Source organism: Triticum dicoccoides, chromosome 3B (assembly GCF_002162155.2).
Source record: "Triticum dicoccoides isolate Atlit2015 ecotype Zavitan chromosome 3B, WEW_v2.0, whole genome shotgun sequence".
Lineage (NCBI taxonomy): Eukaryota > Viridiplantae > Streptophyta > Magnoliopsida > Poales > Poaceae > Triticum > Triticum dicoccoides.
In genome coordinates this window covers 389289459-389314424 of record NC_041385.1, presented here as the reverse complement: position 1 = coordinate 389314424, position 24966 = coordinate 389289459, and the positions used below count along the sequence as shown (strand labels likewise).

General features: G+C 50.4%; 1 pseudogene; it reads right to left on the bottom strand.

The window, feature by feature from the left end:
* Positions 1 to 21852, bottom strand: part of LOC119279550 — a 34785-nt pseudogene extending 12933 nt beyond the window's left edge.
* Between the last annotated feature and the right edge of the window lie 3114 nt (positions 21853 to 24966).

Genomic DNA, 24966 nt, shown 5'->3' with positions numbered 1-24966 from the left:
ACACTGTTTGGGCGACGTAGACGGGCATTTAATGCCTTTGTCCCCTGCCTTCAGGGTTAGGTAGGATGCACTGTGCAGGTGGTTGTACCAACCGCAACCCCTTTTCCATTTTTACCCTTCTCTGCGTTGCCACCTGTCGGTGACCCCTTGAACATATAAAAGGAGGCCCATGCGCAACGTAGGGGGGGTTTGCTTCAGTCGGGAACCAGAGAACACTCACGCTCGGTCTCGTGTGTACTGTAGCACTCAGCGCACCCGAGCAAGAACTCAATACGATCATACAAGCAGCAGTAGGAGTATTATCTCTCCGGAGAGCTCCAAAGCTGGGTAAACTGCTCGTGTGCTTCGCCTCGATACGCTCTTCGTGCGATCTCCGCCCTCCCGCCGAACCGAAAGGGGCTCGGTCCACCGGCCCCATAGGTGTTCGTGGATCAGCTTCCCCGACATCTTTGGCGCGCCAGGTAGGGGGGTGTCGAGGTTGTGTGAACCTGATCCGGCGTTCACATGAGCCAGATCTCCATTTTCTTCATTGACATGCCACCGAAGAAGAAAACTTCGGCGGCAGCTGCTCCGTCCACGTCACTTCCACCACCACTGGAGCAAACGGGTGGTGGAGTAGACGCCGGCGGAAGAACGGACGTCGACGAGGAAGCTCACGACGCTGCCAGGTCCAAGGACAAGGCTGCACAAACCTTGGCGTGCGTACATGTATCGCACCCATCTCAGGAGGCGCAGGAGCGACAGCGTCATGGTACTTGCAGTACCATACGTTTGTTGGGCCAAGATCGAGCTGGTGGATCTCGGGGTGCTCAAGACCAGCATGCACGCCAACATGCTGGCACGAGCGAGGCACGGTCGCCTGGACGGGATACTGCTCCTTCCAACATAGTTAGAAGTCCGAGCATATCCCGCTCCTCGCACCGTTCGCCACTGCCGCCCACCACTCCAGCAGAATCTTTGGTGCGAGCTCAACTGCTCCTGGATTACCCTCCAGCAGAAGACAAGATCGACCAATGGAGGGCCACCATTCAGAGTCTCATCGGCTTTGCCAACGGCGACACTCCGCGGCAGCCAAGTGATCGCGGCCGCGGCAGGACTGCCAGGCATGAGCCGGTGGCGACGAAACCGGTGGGGGTGCAACCACCATGCACTCTCCATCCCGAAGGCCAAGATCGCCGACTCGTCGGATCCACCTCGACAGCGACTCCACCGCATCGTCAGATCCACGAGCTCGTCGCGATCAGCGCCAAGTTCTTCACGAACGACAACAAGAAGACGCTCGTACTCGCATCGAGCGCCGAAGAGAAGTGCGACGTCAATCCGACAAGCGCGCTGGACCCTCTGTTGACATGCATGCGCCAGGGGAACCAGGCGACTTGCCGTACGCGGTAGGTTGCCCTGCGTTCACTCGTGAGCTGCGGCAAGTCCAGTGGCCCAACATGAAGAATTTCAAGCCAGATGTACCAGAGAAGTACGACGGCAAGTCGCATCCGTCGGAGTTCCTCATCATCTACACCATCGCGGTGCAAGCTGCTGGGGGGCGGGACGACAAGATCCTTGCCAACTACTTCCCGCTGGTGCTCAAGCCCAATGTTAGATCCTGGCTCATGCACTTGCCGGACAACTCTATATCCTCCTGGGCTGACCTGTGCCATCAGTTTGTCGGCGCCTTTACAGGCGGCCACAAGCCTCATGGCCAGGAGAGCGACCTTCATCTGCTCGCCCAGAAGGAAGGAGAGCCCCTGCGCAAGTACATTCAGAGATTCAGCCACGTACAGCACAACATCCCAGATGTCCACCCTACCGCGGTGATCAGCGCGTTCCATCAGAACATGCGGAACCGCAGGATGCGGGAGGAGATGGCGATGTGCAAGATCAGAGACGTCAGTGAGGTATATGCCCTGGCCGACAAGTGTGCACGCGCTGAGGAAGGGAGGAAACTCCCCGGAGAAAATATAGGAGCAGGAGGATCTGATAGTGAGGAGACTGCCCCGACAAGGAAGAACCGGCGGCGGAACAACAGGAAGAAGAAAGGCAAAGATGTGCTAGTTGTTGAGCAGTCCGGCAAGAAAGCCGAAGCTGGTAGCTCCGGCAAGGAGGTTGCCGCAGCTGTGGCGGTCGCCGACAAGCAGGACAGCACCAACAAGCAGTACTGCAACATCCACCGCACCAAGAGCCATGACCTCCAGAGCTGCAAGAAGGTCGAGCAGCTTGTTGAGCAGCAAAAGGCTGAATACGAGCGGCGCGACAAGGAGAAAGCCCAGGAAGGTGCTGGAGGAGCTGGCAAGAAACGTCCCGGCCGAGGAGGACGCCGCGGCAAGGCCAAGCAGCGGCAAGGAGACAGACCTCCCCGTGGCTGCGACAAGGATGAAGATGACGATGACGATGAAGATATGGATGAAGATGAGACCGATGAGCAGGAGTTCCAGAAAGCCACGGAGGTCCTGTGCGTTGACGGTGGTGCTTCTCTGCATACTTCACACCGCCAGCTCAAGCAGTGGGTGCGGGAAGTCAATGCAGCAGAACCACCCATCGAGTCACACAAGCCTCTGAAATGGTCCAACACGCCTATCATCTTTGATATTGAGGACCACCCTGATCGCATAACTGCGGTCGGGTGCTTGCCGATGTTGGTTTCACCAACTATCCGCAACCTCAAGGTCACTAAGATGCTAGTAGACGGCGGGGCCGGCTTGAACTGGATCTCCTCCGCGGTACTCCAGAAGCTTCAGATCCCTGATGGTGAGCTCGAAGAGACCGACACATTTCAAGGAATCAATCCGGGAAGGAGCAAGCCGAAGGGAAAGATCACGTTGTCAGTAACATTTGGCAGCGAGTTGAACTTCAGGACTGAGAGGGTCACTTTTGACGTTGCTGACTTCCCATTGCCTTACAATGGGATACTTGGCCGTCCAACACTCGCCAAGTTCATGGCAGCCTCTCACTATGCATACAATGTACTGAAGATGCCAGGCCCGATAAGTGTCATCTCTGTCCCTGGCGACAAGAAGGATGCCCTTATCTGCGCTGACAAGATCTACCGGGAAGCAGCAGCCGCAACAGACCGCAAGTCACTTGCCGCTGAAGCTCCCAGGGCGAAGAAGAAGACCAAGTCTGGCAAGAGCTCTGATGCCCACTCCGGCAAGCGCACCTCTTCAGAGTGCTGCGCTACCGTCGAGGGCGCACCATCGAGCTCCACCGGCAAGTGTAAGAAGACAATGGCAGCTCCACCAGAGACCAAGAAGGTGTCTGCCAAGGAGGACGGCACTGGTGGTACCTTCACCATCAGTGCCACTCTCGACCCTAAATAGGAAAGCGCGCTCGTTGCTTTCCTGTGGGCGAATGTCGACGTGTTTGCATGGCAACCGTCTGACATCCCCGGTGTTCCCAGGAAAGTAATCGAGCACCATCTCGCCGTCTGCCCTCATCCGCGGCCCGTCAAGCAGAAAGTCAGGAAACATGCATTGGAGCGCCAAGAATTCATTGCAGAAGAGATCAAGAAATTGGAAGCAGCAGGCCTTGTCAGAGGAGTGCTCCATCCTATGTGGTTGGCCAATCCTGTAGTCGTGCGCAAGGCAAACGGGAAATGGAGGCTTTGTATTGACTTTACCGATGTTAATAAAGCTTGCCCCAAAGACCCATTTCCCTTGCCACGCATCGACCAGATTGTTGACTCCACGGCCGGATGTGACTTGCTTTCATTTCTTGATGCATACTCAGGATATCATCAGATCTTCATGGCAGAAGAGGATGAGGAGAAGACCGCATTCATTACCCCATGTGGCACATATTGTTTCGTACGGATGCCTTTCGGTTTGAAGAATGCTGGTTCAACATTTGCAAGGGTAGTCCATGACGCTTTTGAATCGCAAATGCACAGAAATGTGGAAGCCTACATGGATGACATAGTGGTCAAGAGCAAGGACAGAGCGACTCTGATTCAAGATTTAGACGAAACCTTTGCAAATCTGCGCAAGATCAACCTCAAGCTCAACCCCGAGAAGTGCGTGTTTGGAGTCCCCTCCGGCAAGCTTCTCGGGTTCTTTGTGTCTCAACGCGGAATTGAGGCCAATCCCGACAAGATCAAGGCCATTGAGCAGATTGAAGCACCGAAGCGCGTCAAGGATGTACGAAGACTTGCCGGTTGCGTGGCTGCTCTCAGCAGGTTTATCTCTAGGTCTGCTGAGCGTGCCCTGCCATTTTTCAAAATATTGAAAAAGGCAGGTCCAATGAAATGGACTCTGGAGGCGGAGGCTACGCTGCAGGACTTGAAGAGATACCTGTCCTCCACTCCAACACTTGTCGCACCTAAACCACAAGAGAAGTTGCTGCTATATATAGCAGCAACCAATCAAGTGGTTAGTGCTGCGTTAGTGGCGGAGAGGGAGGCGGATGATGAGCCAGCAACCACGGCAGATGCATCCAGCGACAAGCAAGGGACTTCACCGGCAAGCTCTGGTCCTGACAAGGATGGATCTGCGTAGGAGCATGAGAAGATGCAGAAGAGAATGGTGCAGCGCCCAGTTTACTTTGTCAGTTCCCTTCTGCAGGGGGCTAGGTCAAGGTACTCTGGTGTGCAGAAATTGCTTTTCGGCCTCCTCATGGCCTCGAGAAAGCTGCACCATTACTTCCAAGCACATGAGATCACAGTCGTCACTCGTTTTCCGCTGAAGAGGATACTGCAAAATCCAGAAGCGATAGGCAGGATTGTCGAGTGGGCGCTGGAACTGTCAAGCTTTGGCCTCAAGTTTGAAAGCACTTCAACTATCCAAAGCAGAGCATTGGCAGAGTTCATAGAAGAGTGGACACCAACACAAGATGAAGAAATTCCAGAGACGAGCATCCCCGTCAAGGAAGCAAGCAGAGAGTGGCTGATGTACTTTGACGGTGCCTTCTCGCTGCAAGGCGCCGGTGCGGGCGTGCTACTTGTTGCACCCACCGGAGAGCACCTCAAGTACGTAGTCCAGATGCACTTTCCCAAGGAGCAAGCAACGAACAATACTGCAGAGTATGAAGGATTGCTTGCCGGTCTCAGGATCGTAGAAGACCTTGGGATCAAGAAGCTCATTGTCAGGGGTGACTCACAGCTTGTCGTCCGCCAAGTGAACAAGAACTATCAGAGTCCGTTGATGGAAGCATATGTTGATGAAGTGAGGAAGCTAGAAGAGCACTTTGACGGCCTGCAGATGGAACATGTTCCAAGAGCTCAGAACGACATTGCCGATGGCCTGTCAAAGTGCGCCGCACTGAAGTTACCTGTGGAACCAGGGATCTTTGTGCTCAAGCTGACTCAACCGTCTGTAACACCATCAACTGGACAGAGCAAGAAGAGGAAGTTGATTTATGGTGACTATTTTCCGGCAGAGCTCCCCGAAGCCGCCGCCAAAAAGGTCATCAAAATCAACACCAAGGGTGCTGAGGAGCAGTCTGCTCCGACAAGCCCTAGGGTTTGTTCCGTTGAAGCAGACGCTCCCGACAAGTTTTGCTCCGGCAAGCTTGCCGGGGAACATCAAGCTCCGGCTGAGCCGCAGGTTCTCGCCGTAGAAGCGGATGTTCCTGCAGCAGCAGATGTGCCTTTGGTCCTTGTTGTCGAGCCGCAAGCTCCAGCATGGGCACAACAGATTGTCCTTTTCCTTCAGACAGGAGAACTTCCCGAAGAACAAGAAGAAGCGGAAAGAGTAGCCCGGCAGTCAAGTATGTACCAGTTTGTCGACAACACACTGTACAGAAGAAGACTCAACGGTGTGAAATTGAAGTGTATTCACCGGGAAGACGAACAAAAACTGTTGGCAGAGATACATGGAGGCATATGTGGTCACCACATTGGTGCAAGAGCACTTGCCGGTAAAGCATTCCGGCAAGGTTTCTTTTGGCCGACAGCCCTCCAGGATGCAACTGCACAAGTAACCAAGTGTGAAGCGTGCCAGTTCCATTCCAAACAGATACACCAGCCAGCTCAAGCTCTCCAGACGATCCCTTTATCCTGGCCATTTTCGGTCTGGGGGCTCAATATCCTCGGCCCCTTTCCCCGAGCTGTTGGGGGCTTTGAGTACTTGTACGTTGCAATCGACAAGTTCACAAAGTGGCCAGAAGTGGAACCAGTGAGGAAGCTGACAGCACAGTCAGCAGTCAAGTTCTTCAGGTCGATTGTTTGCCGTTTCGGGATCCCTAACAGAATCATCACCGACAACGGCACGCAATTCACGAGCCGCACCTTCATGCAATACGTCCAAGATCTTGGCATCAAGGTCTGCTTCGCTTCTATTGCTCATCCGAGAAGCAACGGTCAAGCGGAGAGGGAAAATGCTGAAGTGCTGCGCGGGCTCAAGACCAGGACTTTTGACAGGCTGCGCAAGTGTGGAAGAAACTGGATCGAGGAGCTGCCGGTGGTTCTTTGGTCGATCAGGACGATGCCAAATCGAGCCACTGGCCAGACACCTTTCACCCTAGTCTATGGAGCAGAGGCAGTTCTCCCCACGGAACTCGTATACGGATCACCTCGAGTGCTCGCTTATGATGAGCTTGAGCAAGAGCAGCTGCGACAAGATGACGCGCTGCTCCTTGAGGAGGACCGTCTTCAGGCTGTTGTACGAGCTGCTCGATACCAGCAAGCTTTGCGCTGCTACCATAGCCGCAAAGTTAATGCCAGAAGCTTCGAGGAAGGCGACCTTGTTCTTCGGCGCGTTCAGTCCGCCAAGAATTCCAACAAGTTGACGCCGAAGTGGGAAGGCCCTTACCGGGTGAAACGAGTCACTAGGCCTGGCGCAGTCCGCCTTGAGACCGAAGATGGCACTCCGGTGAGCAACTCCTGGAACATTGAGCATCTTCGTAAGTTTTACCCGTAGGGCGCGGTTGCCGGAACCCGTTCCAGCAACCACCTTTTGTACAAGTCTTGCCGATGTTGCATGTAATCCTTTGTACAAAGCCGGGCGCAGATCCCGTGCATAAGTAAAGCTCATGTGCTCCGCACATCTTGTCAATTTCATGCTTTCTACCTTATATTTGCATGCATTATCTGGCACTTTGTGCAGCACAACCCCCGGTAAGCAATAACGAGCCGGAAGGCACCATATCTTTATTTTCTCTTCTTTCTTTTTCTAATAAAGGAAACCAAGGTTCCCTCGCACACAAGTTTGCTGGGGGGAAAGGAGAAGATTATGATGTGGACCAGGCATCGTTCAAGCAAGTTTCGCCTTGCCGGAAAGCAAACGACAGAAAAGCTAAGTTGCCAAAGTTTGAGCAATCAGTTTTTAAATTTTGAAGTTATATTCCTTGAACGACCGTACTTTGTATGGAAAACCTGTGCACGGAGGAACCAACTCATAGCTAGTTGCGCCCTTACTTTGTTTCGAGTCCGCTCAACAACTTAAGTGAGCTGCGACTAGTTGCGACAAGGTTTCTTGTCGGTAGCGGCACCGCCAGCAGGCTGCTGACGTCCCGCACTCAGCGCTCGCGGCTAAGGTGCCTGCGCCGGCAAGTTCCCTAAAAGCGTAGGGCAAAAACATACAAAGGAAGGAATGAAGTAAAGGGAATAACATAGCAAATCTCTACCCAAAATAGAGTTATATTACAAGATAGCTTGTCGCAGCTCTAACAGATTGTTCTCATAACATGACCAGCAGCGACAAAAAGAAAAAAAAACGGGCGGCCTAATCTACGCGATCGCCCTCAACCCTCTTGATCTCGCTCACCTTGTCCACAATGGGTGCGACAAGGGCCTTGAGCGCATCCAGATCAGCATCCAGCGGCAAGGATTTGAGGACGTTGGTGAGGTTGAGGCCTGGATTGCGGAAGGCCACCTTCACCAGCACCTTCTGAAGAACCCCCGCGCAGATCCTGCGCGACTCGTCGGCCAGCTGCTTTGGGATCTTCTCCCGGAGTCGCTGGAGGGCCATCGCCACGCCCTTGAAGAACAAGCTGAGCTTGGCGCTAGGTTGGAGGTGCTCATCGGAGGAGTACCCGAGATCCTCCACCCCCAGCTGCGCCAACTCCCCGTCGATGGCGGCGGCAATATTCACCAGACCCTCAGTCTAGTGCTCCACAGTGTCCCTAAAGGCGTCGTGGGCGGCAGCAGCACTCGCCAGCAGCGCCTCGTCGGCCTTGATCTTCTCCGACAAGGCCACCTCCCGCTCCCTGGCGCCGTCCAGCGTTTGAGTCAAAGTAGCCAACTTCAACTCAAGATCTGCATTGGAGTCCTTGGCGGCGCTAAGCTCCTTGCTCCTCTCTGCGAGAAGGCCTTGCAGCTCACCATGAGCGGCAGCATCCTTCTCGCGCTCACGCTTGAGAGCGGCAGGCTCCTCGCCGCTCGCCCTGAGATCGGCTTCCAGCTGCGCCACCTTCATCTCCAGCTCCTTCTTGGCGGCCTCGGCAGCTGCGGCAGCATCCTTTGCTTCCTTGAGAGCCCCGCCAATTGCTTGCTCCCGCGCGGCAAGCTCCTCCTCGTGGCTGTCAAGGTTGACCTTGCGCTGCGCCAACTCTCCTTCCTGCGCAAATAGGTTTTCGGCGACAAGCCGTTGCTTCTCTTCAACCTCGGCCTTCGCGAGGAGGAAGGCTTTCCGCTCCTCGAGAAGTTGCTCCCGCTCCTCCGCCAGGGACCGGAGAGTTTCCTGCCTCAGACCCCGGAGTTCCTCCGCGCGCTTCTCAATATCCACTCCCGCCTTCGCGACAAGCGCCTCTCGGGATGCCAGCTTGGCTTGTCGGGCGCGGTAGAGCGACAACACCTTCTGCAGCAGCCGCTCCTCCTCAGACTCGTCGCTGCTGCTGCTTGGCGCGTCGACCAGCGTCAGCCCAGCGGAGGCGAGCACTTCTCCATCCAAAATTTCTCCTTCGACCGGCGCCCTGGAGCTTGACGCCCAAGGGAGCTTGATGAAGATACCGTCGTCGGCCTTCAAGTAGGCGCCGGGCTGGGGCTCTTCGGAGCCTGGCGCTGCAGCATCGGCGGCGGGATCAGCGGTCGGCGTAGCGCCTGGCGCTCCTGCGGCCTTGGGGCCATCAGTGCGATCGCCGGATCCCTCGCCCGCTTCTGCGGCGGCAGCCTTGGCGGCCTCCTCGCCGGCAGGATCATCGGCACCGGCCTCTTCTTCGGTGGCCGCGGCGTCGTCGTTGTTGCCACGCGCGTTCTCCTCGCCGGCGGCCTCGGTTTCCATCGGCTCCGTGGTGGGTGGATCTGATGACCGAAGAGGGGAGAAAGGTCAAGCGAGTATTCAAAAGGGTTACCTGTGCTTGGATCTGCAGTCGTGGTCTCAACCACCGGAGGATCACTGGTGCTGCCCCTTGTCGGAGAACTGCCCCTTGCCGGAGAATTGTCCCTTGCCGGAGAACGCTCCCTTGCCGGGGAAGCCTCCCTTGGCGGTGTAGTCAAAGCAGATAGCACTTCGGGAGCGGCCTCCGGGTCCTCCTGGTGAGGCTGCTCTGCTCCTACACGAACCAACAGACAGATATCAGCAAAAGAAGAGCACCCATGTGCGCCTGACAGCATGAAGTAAACCATATACTTACGTGGGGGGCTGCGCTGGGGGCTGCTTTGAGGAATGGTTGCCGGGTCCGACAAGGTGGTCTCGGACATGTCCTCTGCCGTCGTGGTGGGGTCGTCCTCGATAATGATCACCGGGGCCTTGGCTCTCTTTGCCGCTCTCTGGGCCAGAGTTCTGGAAAGGAACAGGTTCAGAGTAAAGCAAATCAGACACAAGACAAGCCAGCAAAGATTGAAGAACAACAAGAACAACAAGGGATCTTACTCTTCTTCTTCCTCGTCGGAGCTGAGAGCGGAGAGATCGAAGTCCGGCTCGCCTCCGGTGCGACGAGGCGGAGGAGTAGGCTCCCTCGCCCGCTTGGCAGGAGCAGTGGCGGTGGACCAGGAAGACCCCGCTCCAGTTGCCGCAGCGGCGTGAGGCGCTCCCGCGGCAACGGTGCTTGCCGCGGTAGAGCGTGTCGCGCGGCTCGGCGGCTGTTGACCCGTTTGCCGCCCCGCTACGTCCGCGGCCTTGCGGAGACGCCTTCTTGGCGGGGCCGGGGGCTCCGCCTGCGGCAAGCTGTCTAAAGGCTCGGGCCCAACAAGCTCTTCCTCGCTGGGCTCGCTCGGCTCAGCTTCAGGCCCGACAAGCTCTTCCTCACCGGCAAACTCCTCTCGCTCGGCAAGGCTTGCCGCCTCTGCTGCCTCTGCCTCCTCCATGGTGAACCCAAACACGCCTGCGGCAGCGGCTGCTGCCGCCTCTTCCAGCCTGGTGGCGATGCGCTGCATCTCCGCATCGGTGGTGTCGCGGGTGAGGCTCTTCTGCTCATCGGCGCGGACCGGCACTTCTACCAGGCCATCGAAGAACTCCTGCACGATGGCGTCTGCTGGCTCTTGCTAGGTTGGAACGATTCCGTGAGAGTCACACAACGGCATCATTGCACGGATGCGGTCAAGCGAAGAATTGTTGCACAGCGGAACGACATCCCGCGGCAACATGAACGGATGCTGGGGATCGCGCTTGAACAGCTCCAGGAGCATCGCGTCCAGCTCCAGAACAGTGAAGTTAAAGTTGAGGCCCGGGCGCAGCCTCATGATATCCGCCGAGTTCTGGAACTCCCAGGCGGGTCTCCCCCTCTCCTGCAGGGGGGCGATGCGGCGGCGAAGGAAATCTGCGCCAACTGCGCCTACAGTGAGCCCGGCAAGCCTGAGGCAAAGGATCCGGGTGACGGTGATCTTCAGCCTGTCGTCTTCCGGGGCCACGTTGCTCCAATCGTTGCCGCGTACTATTGGGGCTTGGCGCAGGGCAGTGAATGGCTGCGGGTTCTCCTCGACAATCCAGCACCACTCTGCTCTCCATTCATCCCACTTGTTGCGGAGCTCTCCCTCCAGATAGGCTTCCTTCTTGCCGACTCTCGATATCCAAGCGATTCCGCCGGCAAGGGGCTCTCCTCTCTCGACTCGGGGCATAAAGAAGTGGCGGAAGAGGGCTACGTTTGGATGGACTCCGACAAAGTTTTCGCACAGATGTGCGAAAACTGCCATGGTCAGGACAGCATTGGGGGTGAAGTCAAGGAGGCGGAACCCGTAGGTGTTCATGATGTCACAGAAAAATTCAGAATAAGGCGGGCATAGCCCGCAGTAGAAGAACAGCGCGAAGAAGGGATACCCGTTTGGAGCCAGTCTCGAAGCGGTAGCCGGGAGTACCTTCGTGCGCGGATGCGCTCGCGTCTCCGTCGACCAGAGGAGGTAGTAGTACTCCCTCAGCTCCTTTGCGTCAAGCTGAGGGGGGAAGATGGCCCGCTCCTTTCGCAGCGCCGCGAGCCGCTGCGCCTCGGCCGACTTCACGCCCTTCCCCTTGTCGGATTTCGGAGCCATGGCAGAAGTGGTGGGGGAGATCGACGACGTTGGTGGTGCTGGTGGCGATGGGGGGCGGAGCGCTGCTCTCTTTCAGCTTCGGGAAGAAGGGGGGAGCGGCGGCGATTTTTGAGAATGGAGTAGCAACGGGCGAAGTGGGCGAACTGCCCCTGTTTCCCCTGCTTATAAAGAGGGAGGGGGCGGACGTTTCGCCCTTCCGAATAAAGAAACCACCCACGATCTCTCCCACGATGCCGCATTCAACGTGTGCCGTTTGGGGAAGGTGCGGTGGATACGGAGTAAGATACGGCGTGACCCAGGCCGCGCGTGCCCGTGCCCTGCTTTGGGCCTGGCCCAACAGCGCTCGGCACCGTGTGTGGCCCAAGCCCGGGGGCTCCTGTCGGTGTACTAGAGTAGGGGTACCCTAGTATCCCAAACTTGTGCACGGGCAGTTGCAGCACCCCGCGGCAAGGCTTGCCGGGCGACCGCCAAGGTCCTCCGTGGTTCCCTTGGAGCCATTCAAGAACAAAGTATTTAAGCCAAGGAGACAAGGCCCCGGCAAGAGGAGCTTGCCGGGAAGGCCAACCAAGGCATTTCGAGGAACTTGCCGCAACGCACCACGCGTCCCGGCAAGGCCCGGTGAGCGACAAGCTTCCGGACGCGACAAGACAACAGCCGTGGCAAGGCGCTTGCCGCGGCAGGCTACCACTCTGTACCCACGCTCCAGCACATCCACCAACGTGTCGCTCTGGGGGCCTTTCCAGGCGCGCGTGGCGGGAGGCTGTGCAGCCAGCGATGCGCGGTGGCATGCGAAGCTGACAAGACTGCCATCGTGGCGAGCGGTGGCGCCCCTGACGGTCCCTTTTTACACTGTTTGGGCGACGTAGACGGGCATTTAATGCCTTTGTCCCCTGCCGTCAGGGTTAGGTAGGATGCACTGTGCAGGTGGTTGTACCAACCGCAACCCCTTTTCCATTTTTACCCTTCTCTGCGTTGCCACCTGTCGGTGACCCCTTGAACATATAAAAGGAGGCCCATGCGCAACGTAGGGGGGTTCGCTTCAGTCGGGAACCAGAGAACACTCACGCTCGGTCTCGTGTGTACTGTAGCACTCAGCGCACCCGAGCAAGAACTCAATACGATCATACAAGCAGCAGTAGGAGTATTATCTCTCCGGAGAGCTCCGAAGCTGGGTAAACTGCTCGTGTGCTTCGCCTCGATCCGCTCTTCGTGCGATCTCCGCCCCCCCCGCCGAACCGAAAGGGGCTCGGTCCGCCGGCCCCATAGGTGTTCATGGATCAGCTTCCCCGACACATCCCATTATGACATCATTTTGCATCATGGTTGCATTGCTCATATTTATAACACATTTGTGTACACAATGATTGCTTTTCCTCCCATGAATGCTTTGCATCTCTTTCTAGATCATCTTGATAAGCTTCATGCGCTTTGTCACGACCAATCTTGCCGCACAGACTCATTCTTACATGATGGACACTTTGTGTGCGCTAACCATTGCATTTCCGAGTGTTGCTTGTGTTTGCTCTTTTTGCATGTCTATCGTTTCGGCGACACCTTGGACTACTTGGAGTGCACCATGTCTTCAACTTCATCCAACTACAAGTCCGTCCACGACAACCGTTTCCATGGTGATGAGGATCATGATCCGAGGTCGGATCTTTCACAAGGGGGGGGAGATGATGTGGAGCATCCCACGTTCATCCCCATGTACACTCCGACTACTCTCCAAGCCCCAAGAGGACATATGATGAGACCTCGAAGATACACCTTTGGACACAAGGTGAACTCGCTCCTCTCCGAACCTTCACTTTCCACATGTGAGACATGGCTACTACCTCAAACGTGTGTGCTATGCATGTCCAGGAACCAAGAGGAAGGCCATGGAACAACTACGAGCATTGGACAAGACGGCGAGGACACCAAGCGCATGGAAATGAAGAAGGAAGAGAACCTGGCCGCTCCAGAACGAGCGGTACTACCGCCCACTCCAGGCGGTACTACCGCTGAAGCCACCGAAGCGGAACAACCGGCTGACTACCGCCCAACAACCGGTCCACCTTCTGTGATCGAGCGGAGCAAGGCCGGTGCTGCACCGGTTTTACCGGTTTCTGCCATAAGACCAGAACAACCGCCCCGATGACCGGAACAACCGCTGCCCCTTCAGCATACACCTCCAGAAGCCAGGGCTTGGGCTTCGAGCGGAACTACCGCCCCGTCTGACCGGTACTTCCGCCCCAAACGAGTTACCAGCGGTACAACCGGCCACATGTCCGGTACAACCGGCCTGTCTGCGCACAGTGTATTGGGCCGAGCCCGTGTACCCCTTCGCCCTCACTTACCCCTTCGTGGCTCTAGACTATATATACTCCTCCACCTCCTCCTAGTTAGGTTTATCATTGGATTAGCTCATATTTGTGTGAGAGCCTTTGCTCATCCACTTGGATACTTCTCCTCGGAGTTCACGACCTCTTCGGAGAAGATCCCCCAAGCGGATTCAAGACCCCTTTCTAGGGAAGAACATCAAGGCCTCCTCGCAGAGAAGAACGGTTCCTTTGTATCCTTACCTTTGTTGATCTTGAACCTTGTGCTACCTTATGTGTGTGATGATCTAGCACTTGTGTGATTGATTCCTTGTCGGTTTAGTGATTCTCTCTCATTTTCCCCGTGTTTCCCCTTTGTGCTTCCGCGTGTTCTTGACGATTCCCCATAGGATCCGCTCCAAACGTGAAAGATCGACGCTATACGGTTCCATCCTACATCAGAACCCTTTCCTGCTTTCCCTTTTTACCCATCGGACTCGACTCACATTTTGATCTCCTATGCTTGCTTTCACAGTCCTCCTACGAGCAGCCCGGAATCAATGAAGGAGTTAATTCAGCACCGAGTCGAGCGAGCGTAATTCAACATGTTGATTGTACTGAACGAAGGATTTGCCTTATCACGAAAGCCACATTTGTTTCGTTTGAGGAAGTCACGCGTCTTGTTCCATATAAATAAGGAGATTCATTCTTTTTTTTTTCCAGAAATACCCTCTTCTTCCTCCTCAAGCCCCTATCACAAGACCAAGCAGATCTCATCCTGCAGAAGACTCAGAGCGGATCTATCTAATGGCATGGCTGGCTAGCGGATGTGATCTATTCTCGTGTCACATCGCTTTCTTTCTTCTCCCTCCATTTTCTTCACTACTACCGCTTCTACACATAAATCAGAGAAGCATTGTGGAATAGTGGCATTTCGTTAATGGCTAAAATGTTCTTGGTGAAAGGGTTGCCACAAAACCGGCAAACTCAGAGCGGTCTTTAAAAGTGAATAGGAGCATAGCGGCATCATCCAAGCCAAACATGTCTCCTCAGTCGTCAAGGGTCTTCTCGCGCAAATAAGATCAAAAACATAACAATTGTTTTCGCTTAATGCATGTCACCCGCCCGCTCTCAATACAGCAAGTGACTCTCTCTCACAAGACAGAGAAAGATTACCGATTCATCCAATCCAATTTCTCAGAAGTGCATTCATTGTTGTTGTATAGCGAAACCTTTCCTTGACAAAACCATTCTCAGCTAATAGAAGCTGAGCTATCTATCCAGATCAGGGTTGAACGAAGCGAATGGAAAAGCCAAAGAAAACATAAATCCATTGCGATTAGAAACCAGTGACTCTATAGCCAGTGCTCGATAGCGATGTAAGATAGAAAGAATGGGGAGTTAGGGATTCGGTTTCCTTTGTAGCCAGTTTCAATTCCAAATCATTTGCCGACATGCGGACTCACTTCTCTTTTATGGGATGACTTTTATTATCCAAGTTGTCTATTTACGTGGGTGAATCAAGTACAACAAGCCAGGTCAGAGCTTGTGGTAGAAGATTGGGCTCCGCTACGCAGATCCACTCAACTAGGAAAGAAGTACGCATTGCTGACTAACTGTTTGAACAATCCTCGTTACTAGTAGCTAATCAAGTCAGAGTAGGGTGGCCGAGAAGCTTCTTGCCGGTGCCCCCAAAAGCAAAGCACGAACTCTACTCACCCACGTATTTTCCACCTACGGAGGGAGAAATCATCGAAATATCCTCATCCCCTGAAAGGGAACCCGAAAATAGGACGAGAGTGGATAGCGTGACTAAGGAGGCTGTAGAAGTTAGTAGTGCATTTTTGAAAGATAAGATTACAAAAAGGTGAGAGCAGCATAATTGTTAGTGAGGGGTAAGAGGGGACGGGCCTGTATAGAAATTCAATCCTTCTTTTTCCGAAATGCCGCACCGCAAGCATGGAGTGCCACGCACGAGCGGAGCAAAAACTAAGCAAGGGGAATTCCCTCATTCCATGGAAAGCATGCGAAATCCTTTGATTGTTTGTAGAATCAAAATAACTATATAGTCTTTCTTGTTCCACTTGCAAGGCAAGGAAAATAAATTGTCGGTTTCGGTTTTACAACCTTACTTTTTATGTCAAAGACAAAATGCTACGCGCAAATTCTCGTTGGATCTCGGTTGTTCTTAACAACGATGGCTATTTATTTAAGTCTTCGGGTAGCACCACCAGATCTTCAACAAGGTGGAAATTCTCGTATTTCGTATGTACATGTTCCTGCAGCTCGGGTGAGTATAGTTATTTATATCGTGACAGCTATAAACAGTTCCTTGTTCCCTTTAACAAAACATCCCTTTTTCTTCGCTCTTCCGGAACCGGTATAGAAATTGGTGCTTTTTCTACTTTGTTTACGTTAGTGACTGGGGGGGTCTCGGGGAAGGCCTATGTGGGGTACCTTTCGGATGTGGGATGCTCGTTTAACTTTTGTATTCATATTGTTCCTTATTTACTTGGGTGCACTATGTTTTCAAAAGCTTCCTATCGAACCGGCTCCTATTTCTATCCGTGCTAGACCGATCGACATACCAATAATAAAGTCTCCAGTCAACTGGTGGAATACATCGCATCAACCTGGGAGCATTAGTCGATCTGGTACATCAATACATGTTCCTATGCCCATTCTAATCTTGTCTAACTTTGCTAACTTCCCCTTCTCTACCCGTATCTTGTTCGTTCTGGAAACACGTCTTCCTATTCCATCTTTTCCCGAATCTCCCTTAACGGAAGAAATAGAAGCTCGAGAAGGAATACCACCAAAAACATAGTTCGCTCTCAAATAAAAACCTTGTTCACTTGCTTAAGCATCCATGGCTGAATGGTGAAAGCGCCCACCAACCTAGAAAGGGAAAATGGGTCAAAAAGTAGGTTCGGTTCCTACCGGATGCACTGCCTCTTAAAGACAGAAACAGGGGAGGGAAAGAAGGTAGTATAGGGAACCTGCTTTTGGATTCTTATCGAAAGTGAATCCCTCTAACACTTCTGTTAGTGTTTTATGAGAAAATCTTTTATAGACACAACAAGTCTGAAAATCCTTAGTCACTAGGCAAGAAAGCTCGATGGGAACAAAAAGGATACAATTAGGTCAGAATAAAAAAATGTACAATTTCAAAGGAAAGAAGGAATGGCAAGTTTCCCTCCATTGAACATCAATCAATCTAGAAATAGGTAAAGGAAGGCATATCACAGGGGTATTTTGCTTTTTTCTATTCACTTCCATGGGTTTCTAAATTGAAAACATGAACACAAACGAAATCATATTGAAATTATATTAAAAAATAAAAGGGAGGAGTAGCTCTTGGTTTAAAGAAAAGGGAGGAGATGGATCGAATTCATTCTTTTTCCTTTCTTTGATGATCTTCAACACTTGTATTTGAATTCCCTGGGAGTGAAGGATTTCTCGTATGGAGAAAAACCTCTTGAGCGCTATCTGATCTTATTTTTGTATTTCAAATATGGGACCTGCCTTTTTAATGGGACATCCCGGCAACATGCCTACTCATGCATGTGGCCAAGTACTCGACCAATCCTCGGAGCGAAGGGATGAACGAATTCTCGAGGTCTGGTTCATTGAGGTTAGCATCACATGAAACCTTTAGCAGTTCCGTTCGATATTGGATGGAGTATGGCTGGAAGGTCAGCATAGCTAGTCTTGTCAATCGGCCCTGACTCGTCTTCTCCTTGGTACCTACCGCTATTGAACTTCGGTACCTATACTCCTGAAACAAGACAGACCTTCATGAAGACCTTCTATTTTGGAATAAGATCGGACATTTCCACATTGAGGTGAAATTACGTATCCTAGACTACGAAAGTTGCCCTTGTGTGGTAGAACCAGGTCTTCCACCAGGCGGTCAGCCAAGTGCTGAAGCCCCTATCTTGATACTAGTAAGCATGCACGTGAAATTCACGTGCATCGACAAGATGAGACATTGTCCAACAAAAATAAAAGACAGGACTTCATGCGTGCCTGTCTTGGCAAAGATGACATACTTAGTGCATGTTGATGCGTCTTTGCATCCTGATGAAGTATCGAAATAGTACCCAGGGAAATACCTGCAAGTGTCGTTGTCTGCTGGGCCTGCTCGTTCGAACCAGCTATTTCCTCTTTCTTTTCTGATATTGATTGACAAGAGTTTGACTCAGGTTCTTGTGTTGTGAGTTTGATTTTGTGCTTGTGTTAGACAAGTACAGTAGGAGTACATCATAATCATGTTGTAATAAGATGGATATGCTTCATAGCTAACTGCCAGCCTGAGTTTCCAAAGATTTTTCTTGTACACAGGTTTTACATGTCAAGTTGTAATAAGATGGATATGCTTCATATCTAAATGTTGTCTGATTTTCCAATGGATTTACATCCATCCGTCGTCGTGCCCATGACATGAACTAAAAACAAAATTGATAGTTCAAATGAAAATGCAACCTTTTGTAGCAAAATTCATAGCATCAACATTTGGACATATATTTAACAACTAACACATAGTAAATTAAACTACTCCCGTCCGCCTCCTTGTGCCTACTCCTTCTGCATCTCCAGGTTACCAAATTTGATGAAGAAAATCAACTGTAAAGAACAATGTCTAGGGCCTGCTCTCTCTAGTGTTCCAACTCCGTTCTTAAATACCTATTTGGGCAAAATCTATGTAGCTCCTGTGCATGGTTTCTTTTGCTAGATATTGTTCACTTTTAACCTTTTACATGTATATACATGGTATATCATTGGACATGGCATAACGATATTCCCCAAGATATGTGTTGATGTGCTTAACTATCTTCCTTCTACTGGCATAATGTGACAAAATTGCATGGTTCAGAATCTTCGTGCTCCATATCTAAAACTAATATCAATGTTCCTATACATTGCATATCTATTTTTACAGATATCAGTCAGCGATGTAAGCTTTTGCAAATATATGTCAGTACATTCTTCGTACTGAACCATGTCCAGAAAAAAACCAACACCTTGGATAGCTTAGAACTTGTATCATTCACACTCTGTAGGTGCCTTGCATCTCTGGGTGTACATTTAATTGTTGAGGTCCTTCCGCAAAACACAAAAAAGAACAAATACAATCAACTGTCATTGCAACATGGACGAAGCTGAATATTACTATGAACCAGTCACACAGATAAATTCAGAAATTCGTATGGGCTTGTCAGACACATACCAGTGCAGCGTGTCGAGGCGGCGCGTCGAGCGCACCATGCGTGTGAAGGGGCCGCGGATCAACGACGGAGGAAGGCGCTCATATGAATTGACCTTCCAGATTATAGAAAATTAAGAAATGAGAGCATACTCCAACTGTCAGTATCTTGGTTGAAGAGAACATGAGTAGTGCATATATCCTTTTCCTCCAACCAATACCAATACCCCCCTGCTTGAGCACCATCACCAGGAACTCTCAGGATAGTGTCAAAAGCTTTCTCTGTGTCGAGCTTCATCATTAGAGCTTGCATTTTACCATATTTCATATTTTAACAATAAATGCCTCTCAAAACTCAAAGCTCAGAGTTCCTAGCAACAACCATATGATTAATTCTGAAAAGCTATTAGTTGTCAAAACTCAGTACTATATACATATGCACCTCACTGGAGAGTGGAGACAACATGATACATTCAAGAGGAGCAGAAACTTCAGCAGAGCTTAGATTTTCACAACAAAGCAAAAGGGCATGCAGAATTCTAATTAAACAAATGTAACAAACACATGGAACCAACATGACAGAAAAATGACATTATTAACCATTGCTATGACCCCAATTTTTAGTCTCATGCAATTATTGCTAAGTTGTGAGCGAAATCGATATTGTGCTGAAAAAATAAATGTCGAAGAGAACAAAACCAGAAGTTGGAAAAGAGAGCAAAGACGTGGATGGATCCTAAGGAAGTTTTTTCCTTTCAGTTGCATTAAGTAAGGATCAATAACAGGGCTCTAATTAATTCTAAGTTGTATGATAAATTGAGGTGAAACTGGCTTGTGTAAGAATAATATAAGCACCAAACCCATAATGAGAAGCGAAGCCAAACTTTTTAAGTAAAAAAGGATGTTACATGCAACAGACTTATAAACTGAGGCATCATATTTGAAAATCTCAAATTACAAAGATAATATTTATTGCCTCTGTGAATGAATGACAAATAGGTCTGGAGTCAAGACCTGCTCTGCATGTTTGCACCTTCACCTTGATGGTGGCCTTCTTGGTGTTGCCACATTACACGGTTTACGACATCTTTTTCTGAAGTGCTGATGTTAGAAGAAAAAACACAAAAGATATACAGAAAAAAGGATGGATACTTTACATGTAAATATTCAAAATAGTCCCTAGCTATTAACATTACATTCTATTATCCTATAGGAACAGGTTCCCTTTAACTCGTGGCATGCAACAAACTTAATTAAAACATGGCATCATGGCCAATTCTTTGGTCTTTCTTTGATAAGTAAAATCGATTACTTAACATGGTGAGATTTGGCAGTGACTTAAGAAGCTTCACCTTGTCAGCAGTTGGAGTTGGTGCTCCCAGAACATTCGCACATGGAACAAGTGTTAAAAAAATCAGAATTTTGTCCAAACAGTCTTATTAATCCATCATCTACAAAGACAGGAAAAAGAAGTGCCATGATCAGTACAGCTGAAACTTTTAGAACAATAATGCTTCTAATGAAGTTGCAAAAGCAGAACATCGAGGGCAAAAGTACAATCATGTGTAAGAGAAGCAAGCATGACATGAACAGAACTAACCAAATTCTGGAAGGTGTCATCTTTAGGACCAAATTATAGAGTAATAAAATATAATAGAACTTGAACACCATGCAATATCCTGTTCAAATCATAAATAAAGGGAGGGGCATGTTGTGTGCATAGGGTAGAAAGCAATCAGTGACCTGAAAGCACCTCAGAGTAAGTGCTCGCTAGTCGCATCTACATTCCCTCAATCCTCAACCATCTGCCGCCATTCATGTACATCACCTAAAATAGATCAAATTTTTGATAGAACATAAAGTATATCATACGGAGAGAGAGCATCCTAACTTGCATTCCAATGATACATTCCAACATGGAAGGATAACATTCAGAGAAACATATATTGAATTAATCTCATAGAAATTCAGAGAAGCATGTACTGAATTAAGCCTCACGGGAAAGGATGCCGCTTGGTGGCTAAGGCCTCAAAGTGGCGGCGACAGCGGCGCATGAATTATGAATATGAGTAGAATAAATCGACATAAACAATATGGTAGGAACTTATGAAGCAAATGAGTAATGGGATAGACTGAATACGGAAATCTCTGTAGTAACAAGTTCACCCAATGCACCGTTTATCTGTTTCAAGAAGAAAATGGTAAAATAATTACAACTGAATGGAAGAGAAAATGCATGGATATAAAGGAAGGTCATTAAAGGTCCAGATCACACAATTTATATATTTATTTTGCATGCGTTCCAGAGAGAAAATACTTAACTGAAATCTGAATGTTTGAACCAAGCATAGTTAACAAAATGGTGATGATTATGTAATAATCAATTGCATATGATGGAGGTTATGTAATAACCAAGCACAGTTAACATGGGAGGCTCAAATACCTCGACTATCAGGACCATCTCTTCCTGAATCATCCGGCGACATGGTTCTTGGTATTAGTTCACCTTCTCGAATCCTTGGCACCAACTATATAGTGGCAAATCAGTCAAAGCAGAGATTGGGGAACTCTGTAACTGGTTACACTGCATGTCGGTGCCAAATAGCACCATATTGATTTGGTAAAACTTCATTGTTGCACAATAGTTGCTTAGATATGAGAAGCAAATTAGAATGCCCCATTACTGACGAACAGTATAGTAAAACACAACATCTGGTATTGTAATTGGAGAGAGTTATTACATGTTATCTCGTGATTCACCTTCCCTTTGGTCCCGGTGACATGGATGACCTTCATCCACGCGATGGCCTCCTCCAGCTCGAGAATCTAACCAAATTCACCCGCATCAGACAACACATTCCCTCATCGCAATTCAGGCGGAGCATGAGGAGGAGGGGATGAACCTGGAGGTAGCGGTCCATGAGGTCCCACTGGTTGCCTGGGTTGCCGATGTGTGTCCGCACCTTTTGCGTGAGAGAGGAGAGCTGCCCCAGAACCTCATCGTACTCCCCCTCCATCGCGGCACCTGTAGCCCAATCCCCAACCCGCCGGACGCATCAACCATCAGTACGGTACCCAACCCAATAGGAACCTCTAGGGTCGCGCTGCTCTCACCTGCATGCGCGGTGGCGGTTGAGGACTCCAAGCTGAGCGGCTCGGGCGGCTCACGCGGCGGCTCCCCCGTGGGGAAGGGGTCTCCCGTGGCTAAGGCGCGGCGGCTCCGGCGGCGACCTACGGCGGAAGGCGCGGCGTGCGGCTCCGGTGATAGCTCGGGCGTCAGAGGGCGCGACGGGCAGCGCCAGCGGCGGCTCCCGCGGTGACCCGCGACGGAGGGCGCGATGGGCGGCTCCGGCGGCAGCTCCCGCGGCTATCGCCACGGCGGGAGGCTCCCGCAGCGAAGGGCGCGATGACGGACGGGAGGGTGCGGGACGAACGGCGCGTGAGGAGGATCGATGGATTAGCGATGGATACTGGTGTGCGGGTGTGCGGGAGGTTACGTGGGCGAGAGGTCGTGCGGGGAATCGTGCGGGTGTGCGGTTTTTTTCCAAACGGCAGGGCAGGGTTAGCGATCGATGGATTGTCAGTGGCTTAATGCGTGCATGGTTGGCAGCGTTAAACACCGAAGGATTAAGGACCATTAGATCTTGATGATGGATGGGCCTGATTGTTTGGATCTGCCCCTCTCTTCCTTTTATAGTGGTAGTAGATAGAATAGAAGTGAGTTCACACTAAAAATAAAAGAAGCCCTATGATTTTTTAGCCATGCTATCAATCACTTTGGTAAAGGGATCGAAAGATTATGGTCCGAAATAGAGGTTTAAGAGTCCCTCGTGTGAGTACGTGCTGAAGAGCAAGGAGTGAAAGTGCGTTCATCTTTCTTTTTGCTAGTTATTTCCTGCTAATAGTGATTAATGAGTGCCCCATACATAGCCAATGTCCGTCCGTGTTCACATCCAGTCTTCTCTGTACACTAGTGCAGCTTCCAGCTATATGCCATGTATGGTAGTCATTTGACTCGGGAATCCCTGATAAAAGTTTTTAGTCCGTGCCTGGCAGTTTCAGCCGTGGTCCAGTCCAGTAGCCTCTTTTTGATCCAAGAGTCGCATGATAAGAAACCTTCTGGTTAGCTTCAGTTACTGTTAGTTAAATAGAACGGGAACCTCGTAACTATGCCAAGCCCGATTTTGGTTCCAATGCTGCAGAGAAAGGTTATGGGTAAAAAGAAGGTCTTTATCCTGGTGCTGCAAAGACCAGTGTTGCTGATCAAACTCATTTTCTTTCGAGGAGATCGAAAGTCTCTGAATTTCTGTGAAACGAATTTACATATTTATTGCGAGGGGCTTTGAAAAGCGAAAGGATGAAGACTGATTTAGATCCTCTGAAAGTGCATGAAGTATGCCTTTTGAGCTTTTTCTCCACCCACCTCTAAGCATCCTGTTGGAATGGTCCTAGGAAAGACTATGTATGATAAATCATTCTCAGAGCCAACTTTCCTTCTTCTAAGCAAATAAATTTAGTATTTAGTCCAACCAATCATTGGTAAATCTAGGTCTTTCGTGAAAAGTGGAGTATTTGTGCCCAAGATCTTTCTATTCCATTTAGTAGGTGCACACATCTCGTATGGTAAATATACCTTTGTGCCCTATAAGGTAAGATTGATTGACGGAGTCAAGAGATGGGGATCTTGGTTTAGCAGCGGCTGCCTGTCCTTTTCTTTCATGAAAGGTACGATCTAGAGTGTGATTCTGATCCTGTGATTGGGTGCTTGGCGTAGAATGAGTGGAGCATACTAGGAATGCCGAATGCTCGCTCAGTGAGGGAGCTCTGTTGGAGAAGAGTGGGACTAGAAAGAGCGAATACCCATGTCAGGCCATGTAAGGCCAATAGTTGAGGTACCTGGATCCAGACAAAACTCCAAACATGTAAGAATCTACCTTGAAGCAAGGTTTCTACTGGTTAATGCGTTCCACCCTATTGATGACAGCTAATGTTACAAAAAGCTTAGATGAAGAAAGAGCTTCTGAGCAAAGGCTTGTTGGCGTGGATTATCTTGTTAAGTTCTGCAGAGATGGTGAGCATGAAGAAAGGACACTACCATCAAAGAAAGACAGCTCTGAAATGGATTTGCTGGTCTATGATGACCAAGTAGAAGCATCCGTTCCACATAGGTGATTTTTATAGAAGAATAGGTGCAAGCTCTTCTCAAAAGAATTTCGTTTATAGGATTCAGTCGTTCGTTTGTTTTGTTTTGAATTGACATAGAGAAAGATTTCTCGCGTTCTACTTGTTCCTTGTATCTCTCTCTCTCTCTCTCTCTCTCTCTCTCTATATATATATATATATAAAGGAAAGGGGTTATTTTTCCTTTACGGCAATAAGAGTTGATTTCCTTGCTTGTAGTTTTGGATCGATTCCGTATTTCACATATTTAAGAGTGGTTATGAGAGAGAATCAATGTTTATGGGAAGAGGGAAAGAAAGATCAGGTGAAGAAGCGGGGTAGAGGAATTGGTCAACTCATCAGGCTCATGACCTGAAGACTGCAGGTTTGAATCCTGACCCCGCCTAATCATAGTCAAAATCTGGGTTTGATCCTGGCTCAGAAGGAACGCTAGCTATATGCTTAACACATGCTAGTCGAACGTTGTTTTCGGGGAGCTAGGCAGAAGGAAAAGAGGCTCCTAGCTAAAGTTGTCTCGCCCTGCTTCAAAACTACAGGGCGCGTGCTATGGCTTTGACCTAACGGCCTCCGTTTGCTGGAATCAAAATAGTTGAGAACAAACTGGCGAACGGGTGCGTAACGCGTGGGAATCTGCCGAACAGTTTAGGCCAAATCTTGAAGAAAGCTCAAAAGCACTGTTTGATGAGCCTGCGTAGTATTAGGTAGTTTGTCACGTAAAGGCTGACCAAGCCAATGTTGCTTAGCTGGTCTTTTCGGATGATCAGCCGTACTGGGACTGAGACACGGCCGAGACTCCCATGGGGGGCAGTAGTGGGGAATCTTGGACAATGGGCGAAAGCCCGATCCAACAATATCGCGTGAGTGAAGAAGGGCAATGCCGCTTGTAAAGCTCTTTCGTCGAGTGCGCGATCATTACAGGACTCGAGGAAGAAGCCCCGGCTAACTCCGTG